Here is a 10,659-nt window from a genome sequence, read left to right as displayed (position 1 = left end):
TCTGCTTCTGTAAAAGTGTTTCTTCTTCAGTTGTGGATTTTAACTGTATTCTTGGTACATCAGTCTATCTCATATGATTGGAAAAATTATGAAGAGCAAGGAATTAAGGAGTTCTTCTTTATCTCCATTATACCTGGCCTCAATGCTGTTGTAAATAATACCATCCTCCGTTTCTTGAGTATTACTCTTTGTATGTAATATCTTGATTCCCCCAGAAAAGAATTCATTATTTTATTATCTTATTCTGCAGTTGAGAAAACAGGTTCAGAAATATTTTTTCACTTGCCATAAATGACACAGCTAGTAAGGAGTGGAACTGGGTTATTTTTTAGATCTCTCTGATGCTAAAGATCAAGAACCTTCTAATATGATAGGCTTTGATTTTTCAACACAGATGAATAAAATAACACTTTTGAATCAAATGCATTTTTTTCTTGGAAACATTGTATACCTAAAAGTCTCCCCAAATGTGGCTATTTTATCTAAGAACTCTAAAGATAAATAAGCAAGCACAATGAAATTACCCATGTTGAACCTCAACTTTATTATCTCCCAAATGGGGACCTCACATCAAGATGTGGTGAGAGTTAATTGAGTGCAATTATGTGACCTCAGATCACTTATGCACTTGCCATAGAGACATTCTCAATGGTTGTTAAATTACATTTTAGTTTTGTTTTTTTGTTTTTTTTTTAAAGATTTTTATTTATTTGAGAGAGAGAGAAACAGCATGAGAAGGGAGAGGATCAGAGGGAGAAGCAGGCTCCCCGCTGAGCTGGGAGCCCGATGCGGGACTCGATCCCAGGATTCCGGGATCATGACCTGAGCCAAAAGCAGTCGGCTTAACCAACTGAGCCACCCAGGCACCCTGGTTGTTAAATTATTATTATCATCATCATCATCACCACCACCACCACCACCACCACCACCACCACCACCACCACCACCACCACCATCATCCTTTAGTACTATTTGTACATAAAGCTCAAACATATCTTGATTCAGAAGCAGTTCTTGTTTTTAGGATGGCTGTACCAGAAATTTATAAATATCACAACGTATTCCTTTGTAGTTGTTTTAAAAGCAACTCATGACAGTTTTTCATATCTTTTACTTTTGATAAATGCCTTAACTTTTAAAAATTATTGTACATTCATTGTGTTTATGTGGGAGAAAAAGACAGGATCCAAAGTTTTAAAAGTATATTTCTTAACTTGCTTTTTTTCCAGCTAAGCATCATGAGAAACAATTGAGTTTATGTTACACATTTTAACATAGAACTAATATTTTAACATAGAACTTCTGTATATAAAGTTCCATATTTTAGTAGGGATTAATAAATAATTGTTGAAAAAATTAAGAAATTAGGCCCTTTTGTGTTTAATATAATGCTACCATTCTAGGCTGAAGTTACTTATATTTTCAATGTCATATCTGATTATTAAAACTAAACTAGGCATTAAGAAGAGCATAACTGTAACAATAATAATACTTATCTTCATTAAGTTGCTGTCTTTACCAAGTTACTTCCTTAACATAGAGCCAGTAAATGGGAGAGCCAAGACAGACACCTATGGATTTCAAATCAAATTTGGTGCTACACCATTTTTAGCACATTATACTGGCAGACAGTTTGGTAAACTATTCTAAACTTTGGGAGATGCATATTTGATAATTCAGACTAACTCATGTAAATGGACTAAAAAAGGATATAAAAGGATGACAAAGATAAATTTATAGGGTACTAATACCTTCATTGCTTTATGATTTTTTATTTGATAAAGACATGGTAGGGATATCTAGTATATTATATGCATATCTCCTGTGATTCTGGATGAGGAGAGTAGATTATTTTGTTAAAACAAATTTATTACAGTTGTAAAACCAAATTCAATGATCAGTTAGTAATACTGAAGAACAGTCTAATGTTTCTATAATGCAGTTACTATTAGGAGATTTAAAACGTCTCAATAGCAGTTGAGTCACTGTGTAATAATAGATTTTGGGGTGGGGGAAGGGCTCTTTTGCAGCTTCCCGGCATGTCACTAAATGCATTTTGGTTTCTCCAAAGATAAAGCCCCATCTTATTTTTGTGCATTGCTGAGCACTCAGTATATGTGTACACAACACACATTCATATCTCCACCAAGGATCTGAAGAGCATGTCATCCCAGTTATTAGATAAATGTTGCTGTTGTTTGGACTATTGAACTTTTTAATCTAGAAGACCCTTAGATATTTTTTAAAGGTTGTGTCTATCATTCTTCAGTACTTTTCTTCTCTGTTACACAGAAGATATGCACAAAGCTCTAAAAGCCACTGTGACAGAGATAACACTGCACATTCAAGAGCCCAGGCTTCCATTTCCTTCTGGGCGTACAGCTGGACTTCATTTCTCAGTGTCTGAAGTTAGATGAGGCCATATGACTGAATGTCAATGAAATGTAAGCATGGGCTTACATTTCCTCAAAGCTTCATTCCTTCTTTCATTCATTCATATTATTTATCTCTTTTTCTCCTTTTAAAATTATTTTTTATGAGAGAGAGAAAGAGGGGTGTAGGAGGGGTGGGGGGAAAGGGAGAGAGAGAATCTTTTTTTTTAAGGTTTTATTTATTTATTTGACAGAGAGAGAGAGAGAACAAGCAAGGAGAGCAGCAGGCAGAGGGAGAGAGAGAAGCAGGCTCCCTGGACCCTGGGATCATGACCTCAGCTGAAGGCAGATGCTTAAGCCCCTGAGCCACCCAAGTGTCCCGAGAGAGAGGATCTTAAGCAGGCTCCATGCCTAGTGCAGGACCCAATGCAGGGCTTGATCTCACAACCCTGAGATCATGACCCAAGCCAAAATCAAGAGTCAGATGGTTAGCCAGTTGAGTCACCCAGGTGCCCCTCTCCCCTTTTTTTTTTAGGGGAGAACCGAGGCATGGCAGAACTTTATCTAAAGTTACACAGTAGGAGAGGAAACGAGATAATTCAGAATTTCTAGCTTCTATCATTGAATTCTAGCTAGTGGTTAATATTTTCTGGTGGTTAATATTTTCAAGGTATTTTTGCATACCTCATTTGCCCTAGATATCTTCCATTTGCTCCCCTAACTTTACTCTTTCCCTTCTGCATCCTGCTCTTGTCCTGGGAGATTGACCTACGGGGGCCATATTGCTGGGTCTCTTGGCCTCTGGCTGCCTGTAAAATTCAATCCCTGGGGAGTACTGGCATGAGCAGAGGACAGGAGTGTTCACCAGGGACTAGCTGTATCCTTCCAAGGAAGGTCAGAGCTTCTAACAATTCACTCTTTCCCCACAGCTCCTTCTGTCTTTGGGTGCTAGTACTCATTCCCCCCCTCATGCCTCCAGATGGTAAAAATCCATGATCCCTGGTCCCTACCCTTCTTGCCTTTGCAAATAGTCTCTTTATTATGTCCTTATCAAATCCTAATGGATCATGTCATTTGCATCTGAGATGCTGCCACATCTACCATTCATTTGATGTTTATGTCAACTTTATATTAAAAAAAAACTGCCCCATTTCACAGTAGAAGGATTTGATACACAGAAAAAGAAAATGATTTGCCCAAGGTCACAAAGCTAGTCCATGGCTGGAATTCAGCAATTTTGCCTCATTAAAATGTTACCTCTGCACTCCTGCACTGCTTCCATTTACTACAATTATTTAATCATGTTAACCACATTATACTCAATTAACATTGAACTAGTTATCATCTTCTATTATATTTTTCCAAGTAAAGATCAGTCATTGAAAGAGAGTCCTTTCAAATGAAAATCACTGATGCAATCATTCATGGAAATGTGGATGTTAATCACAGTAATTTTTAAGAGTGAATGTTTTATAATGGCATAATTAACAATCATAGAAGATCATCACAACATGGATCTCTTCAAATATCTTTAGCATTACAAGTTTAGTATACCAGGCATTCACAAACCTTGCATGTGGTGGAAAAATAATTTGCCTAATAATTTGGTGGTGAATTTTGATGAACAATTGACCTATCTGCAGAGGAGGGTAGGTATGATACTGTCAGTCCGTCTGTGAAAAATCATTAGGGTTTTAACAGAAACACATTTATTTATAAAATATATTTGGCTAGTTGTACCAAGTGATCTGACATGAAACAAAAAATAATTTATTCCATGTACTGTCTTAGTACAGGTTTTGTGAGGTTTCCTCATGTGATATTCACTGAGAGAGTTAAGATTTTTTGTTGTTTCTTTAGGAGCAGATGCTGTGTGTATGGAGCTAGATGGTACCCTTTTCCTAAGGTCAGCTCTTTCATTATGAGAGTGATACCTTGGCAACCCCACTAAATGTCTGATAAATGAATGTAGAGAATGTTTTCCTTCCTTTATTACAGATCCATATAATGTGTCAACATTAAAAAATGTTAAATAGGTCTAGTCCCAGGAATTCAGCTACATAGGGATCAAACCATTCTGAATATCTACAAACTCAGCAGGAGATGGAAGAAACAAGAGCAGCAAATCTCTGAACAGAAAAGCAATCACTTTCTGGAAGGTAGGATGTGTGGAGAAGTGAATCTGAGGCGATATTCAGGAAGATAGATGGTGGGGGAGGGGGCCTCCATCAGGCGCTACTGGCAAGTGATAGAGCAGTGGAGCACAAAATTGGAACTTCTAAAAGTCTGCTCTGCTGAGGGACGTCATTCTAGTGGCTAAGCGGGGGGAGGAACACTCACTGGGACGGTATGGTCTCAGGACACTTGGGGTCACAGAAAGACAGGGGGTGCCTGAGTGCGGGAGAGCTCCCAGGTATCGGAGCAGGGAAGCCGGCTACAGACATGGAGCTGCGGAGTGGGCTCTCAGGTTGGGGTTGCCATAAACCATGATCCTTGGCATAGTCAGACCATTGCACTTCCAGCAGGGGCCCAACAAGCAGCAGATCCAGGGAGACTCCCCTTCCTCCCCCAGGAGGAGCGGCAACGGAGCGCACTGCAGGGATCTGCTGGGTTTGGAGACTCCAAATGGTGTTGTGTACCAGAGAGAGAAATGCTTGGTCACAGGCTGGGTGAGCACGGAGTGCAGCTAGAGACTGGGGAGACAGGAGTGACTGCCTCCGTTTCTCTGGGGGCACACTGAAGAGTGGGGTCCCGAGTTCTCAGCTCCTCCTGGGCAGAGATTGGGAGGCCGCCATTTTCACTCTCATCTTACAAAGGTGTGTGGAAAGCTTGTAGGGAACAAAAGCTCCGGAGAGCAAACCCGAGCAGATTACTTAGCCCAGACCCAGCAAGGGCAGGGCAATACCGCCTCCAGCAAAGATATTTGAGAACCACAGCAACAGGTCCATCCCCCAGAAGATCAGCAAGAACATCCAGCAAAGACCAAGTTTACTGATCAATGAGAATGGCAGAACCCCAGAACTGGGGAATACAGCAAATATAATTCATGGCTTTATTCCTCCAGATTCGTTAGTCTTTCAAAGTTAATTTTTTAAATTTTTTCTTTCTTTTTTTTTTTTGAATTTTTCTTTTCCCCTTTTTCAAGCGACATCTTATCAATCCCTTTTTTAAAAATCTTTTTTATTTTATATTTTTAGAGTCATATTCTGTCCCTTCATAGTAGTTAACATATATATATATATATAAGTTGTTATCTCTTTAAAATTTTGGGATATAGTTTCTTCTAACAGAGCAAAATATACCCTAAATCTCTAGTGTATGGCTTTGTTCTAGTCTCCTGCCTGGTCACATTCTCTCCCCGCCTTTTTTTTTTTTAATTGCTGTTCTTTCTTTTTTCAACCAACTTCTTATCTTATCAATTCATTTTATAAAATCTTTTATAATTTTCATGTTTACAATCATGTTCCAACCTTTCATCGTATTTACCCTTATTTTTGTACATATATAAGTTGTTCTTTCTTTAAAATTTTCGGAGGCATTTTCTTCTAACAGACCAAAGTATGCCCCAAATCTAGTGTGTGGCAATGATCTATGCACCAGCCTGATCATATCTGATCATATTCCTTTTTTTATCTTTTTCTTTTTCTTTCTTTTTCTTTTTTATTTCTTTTGCTTTCTTTTTCCCCAGTTTCAGGTCCCTTTTGATTTGTTTAGTGTATATTTTTCTGGCATCACTCTTACCCTGTTAGCATTTTGTTCTCTCATTCATCTATTCTCCTCTGGACAAAATGACAAGATGGAAAAAACCATCTCAAAAAAAGAATAAGAGGCAGTACCAACTGCCAGGGACCTAATCAATATGGACATTCATAAGATGTCAAAACTAGAGTTCAGAATGATGATTATAAAGGTACTAGCTGGGCTTGAATAAAGCATGGAAGATATTAGAGAAACCCATTCTGGAGAAAGAAAAGAACTACATCTAACCAAGTCAAAATCAAAAAGGCTATTAATGAGGTACAATCAAAAATAGAGGCTCTCACTGCTAGGATAAATGGGGCAGACGAGATAATTAGTGATATACAACACCAAATGATGGAAAATAAAGCAGCTGAGAAAAAGAGAGATAAACAACTACTGGATCACGAGGGCAGAATTCAAGAGATAAATGATACCATAAAACGAAACAACAGTAGAATAATTGGGATCCCAGAAGAAGAAGAAGAAGAAAGAGAGAGAGGGGCAGAAGGTATATTGGAGCAAATTATAGCAGAGAACTTCCTTAATTTGGGAAGGAAACAGGCATCAAAATCCAGGAGGCACAGAGAATCCCCCTCAAAATCAATAGAAATAGGTCAACACCCCAACATCTAATAGTAAAACTTACAAGTCTCAGAGACAAAGAGAAAATCCTGAAAGCAGTCCGAGAGAAGAGATCTATAACCTACAATGGTAGAAATATTAGAATGGCAACAGACCTATCCACAGAGACCTGGCAGGCCAAAAACGACTGGCATGATATATTCAGAACACTAAATGAGAAAAATATGCAGCCCAGAGCCAGATGGTTTTCTAAGGGAATTCTACCAAACATTTCAAGAAGAAGTAATACCTATTCTTCTGAAACTGTTCCAAAAAATAGAAATGGAAGGAAAACTTCCAAACTCACTTTATGAGGCCATCATTATCTTGATCCCAAAATCAGAAAAAGACCCCATCAAAAAGCAGAATTACAGACCAATACACTGATGAACATGGATGCAAAAATTCCAACTAAAATACTAGCCAATAGGTCCAACAGTCCATTAAAAGGATTATTCACCAAAACCAAGTGGGATTTATCCCTGGGCTGCAAGGTTGGTTCAATATCTGCAAATCAATCAATGTGATACAATACATTAATCAAAGAAAGAACAAGAACCATATGATCCTTTCAATAGATGCAGAAAAAGCATTTGACAAAGTATAGCATCCTTTCTTGATTAAAACTCTTCAGAGTGTAGGGCTGGAGGGTACATATGTCAATATCATAAAAGCCATCTATGACAAACCCACAAGGATATCATTCTCAATGGGGAGAAACTGAGAGCTTTCCCCCTAAGGTCAGGAACACAGCAGGGTATGTTCACGATCACCACTGCTATTCAACGTAGACCAGGAGTCCTAGCCACAGCAATCAGACAACAAAAAGAAATAAAACGTATCCGAATTGGCAAAGAAGAAGTCAAAGTCTCACTCTCTGCAGACGATATGATACTTTATGTGGAAAACCCTAAAGGCACCACCCCAAAACTGCTAGAACTCATACAGGAATTCAGCAAAGTGGCGGGATATAAAATCAATGCACAGAAATCAGTGGCATTCCTATACACCAACAACAAGACAGAAGAAACAGAAATTAAGGAGTCGATCCCATTTACAATTGCACCCAAAACCATAAGATACCTGGGAATAAGTCTAACCAAAGATGCAAAGAATCTGTACTCAGAAAACTATAAAATACTCATGAAAGAAATTGAGGAAGACACAAAGAAATGGAAAAACATTCCATGCTCATGGATTGGAAGAACAAATATTGTGAAGATGTCAATGCTACCTAGAGCAATCAAAATCTATAAAGAACTTATCAAACTCAACACCCAAAGAACAAACAATCCAATCAAGAAATGGGCAGAAGACATGAACAGACATTTTTCCAAAGAAGACATCCAAATGGACAATAGACACATGAAAAAGTGCTCAACGTCGCTCGGCATCCGGGAAATCCAAATCAAAACCTCAATGAGATACCATCTCACACCCGTCAGAATGGCTAAAATTAACAAGTCAGGAAACGACAGTTGTTGGCGGGGACATGGAGAAAGGGGAACCCTCCTACACTGTTGGTGGGAATTCAAGCTGGTGTAGCCACTCTGGAAAACAGTATGGACGTTCCTCAAAAAGTTGAAAATGAGCTACCATACGACCCAGCAATTGCACTACCGGGTATTTACCCCAAAGATACAAATGTGGTGATCCTTAGGGGTACATGCAGCCTGACGTTTATAGCAGCAATGTCCACAATAGCCGAACTATGGAAAGAGTCAAGAAGATGTCCATCGACAAATGAATGGATAACAAAGAAGTGGAATATATATGCAATTGAATACTATGCAGCCATCAAAAGGAATGAAATCTTGCCATTTGCAACGACATGGATGGAACTGGAGGGAATTATGCTGAGCAAAATATGTCAATACAATAAAGACATGTATCATACGATCTCACTGATATGAAGAAGTCTTAATCTCAGGAAACAAACTGAGGTTTGCTGGAGTGGTGGGGGTTAGGAGGGATGGGGTGGCTGGGTGATAGACATTGGGGAGGGTATGTGCTATGGTGAGTGCTGTGAATTGTAAGGTTGTTGAATCACAGACCTCCACCTCTGAGACAAATAATACGTTATATTAAAAAAAAAGAAGATATTAGGAAGGGAAAAACGAAGGGGGGGATATCGGAGGGGGAGATGAACCATGAGAGACTATGGACTCTGAAAAACAAACTGAGGGTTCTAGAGGGGAGGGTGGTGGGGGGATGGGTTAGACTGGTGATGGGTATTAAAGAGGGCACATATTGAATGGAGCACTGGGTGTTCTACGCAAACAATGAATCATGGAACAGTACATCAAAAACTAATGATGTAATGTATGGTGATTAACATAACATAATATAATAAAAAGGAATTTAAATAAAGTGAAATAATAGGAAAGGGAACATCCCACCCTCACAGCTCTTTATTTGCTATTTCTTCTGTGTGACAAAACTAAGTTGATGTGCGATCTTTGGTGATTTACAAAGGCCTGCATTCTACCTTGTAATGGCTGCAGTGATGTTGAACTTCCTTGAGATGATTTACTGCAGTTTGTCACTTTTTGAAACTGTTCCAAAATAGTCTGCTGACATGTACTAAAGAGCTTTCAGTGAAATCTGAAATGGTTCATTTGTTATGTCAACTGGAAATATTAAGTGATATCTGAAAATCACTTTAAGATTTATTGAAGTAATTTAAAATATCCTTTAATGGCAATTTGGTATATCACAAAAGCAATATTGTCATTAAAAGCACAAGAAAATATTTTCCTCCTATCTCCAGAGTATTCATATCATGTTCTGATTATAACTGCATCACTTGGGAAATTAATCACTATAAAGATATTCTGAAATTTTCAGGCAACTTTTAAACAATATTTTTAAGTGGAAGGATATTATTATGATCTGAATTATTTAATATCATTAAAAATCATAGGCCTGGGAGCTTAAATTCCAGATCATATTACTAATGTTGTTTAAAGATATTCTATTCTATTCATGTTCTATTTCTTCTTAAGAATCTAAGTATGTGTTGCTATGCAACATATATATGCTGGCCACTGAGATTCACTTTCCAATTCAGTGAACACAAAATTTAAGTAAATCGGATATTCTAAGTGTCCTGTTAATATGAATAGGTGTTTCTTAATGTTCTCTTTGGGACCACAGTCTCTGGAAAAATGAGTATAAGATAGTAGTTGACAAGCTGTGTGCAGAGAATTTCCTATGATTATTGCTTATGATAATTTTTCTTGGAAAAATGAGAAGTCTACTGAATTTCTTGAGGTTTTGATATTAAGTATGCTTTTAATTTAGAATACATAATAATCAAGGATACCTCTGAATTAGTCAAAAATACCTGATCATCAAAATGCTTTAATTTCTAAGCTAAACATAAGTGTAATAAAATACAATTAAGCTCTACCCCCACACCCCAAATTAAGAAAAAGCTCCTGGACCAATAGTAATAGGAATCTGACATTTTAGAGAGGATCTTAGGAAGAAATAAAGTAAAGGGAGGAAAGTCTTCATGTCTAAGTGAGGCTATGGGGAGTAACGTGCTTTGGTCTGACGTAGAAGCAAGGAGTGAGTGGAATATAATAGAACCGAATTCTAATGGAAGACTGGAACTTTGGCCATGTACCCTTTTTTTTTTTTTGTTCAAGTTCATAGAATGCTCTGGTACCTGTGACTTCTCTCAGGGAATAGGTACCTGACCATAGCATCCAAGAGCAATCAAATTACATCTAAGGAAAGGTAGTGAACATAGTTATGCATCACCAACCAATGCAACTCAGGGAAGAACACCCTGACCGAGAATATCCTGTTTTGGGATCAGCATGGAGATCAGGATGAGAGGGGCTTGATGACGCTTTCACCTAACTTCTTTGTTGACTACACCTACTTAACAGATTCTCCTTTTAAAAAAAAAAATGAC

Source organism: Zalophus californianus, chromosome 13 (genome assembly GCF_009762305.2).
Source record: "Zalophus californianus isolate mZalCal1 chromosome 13, mZalCal1.pri.v2, whole genome shotgun sequence".
Lineage (NCBI taxonomy): Eukaryota > Metazoa > Chordata > Mammalia > Carnivora > Otariidae > Zalophus > Zalophus californianus.
The sequence above is the reverse complement of the archived record's forward strand: the minus strand, read 5'-3'. Positions refer to the sequence as shown.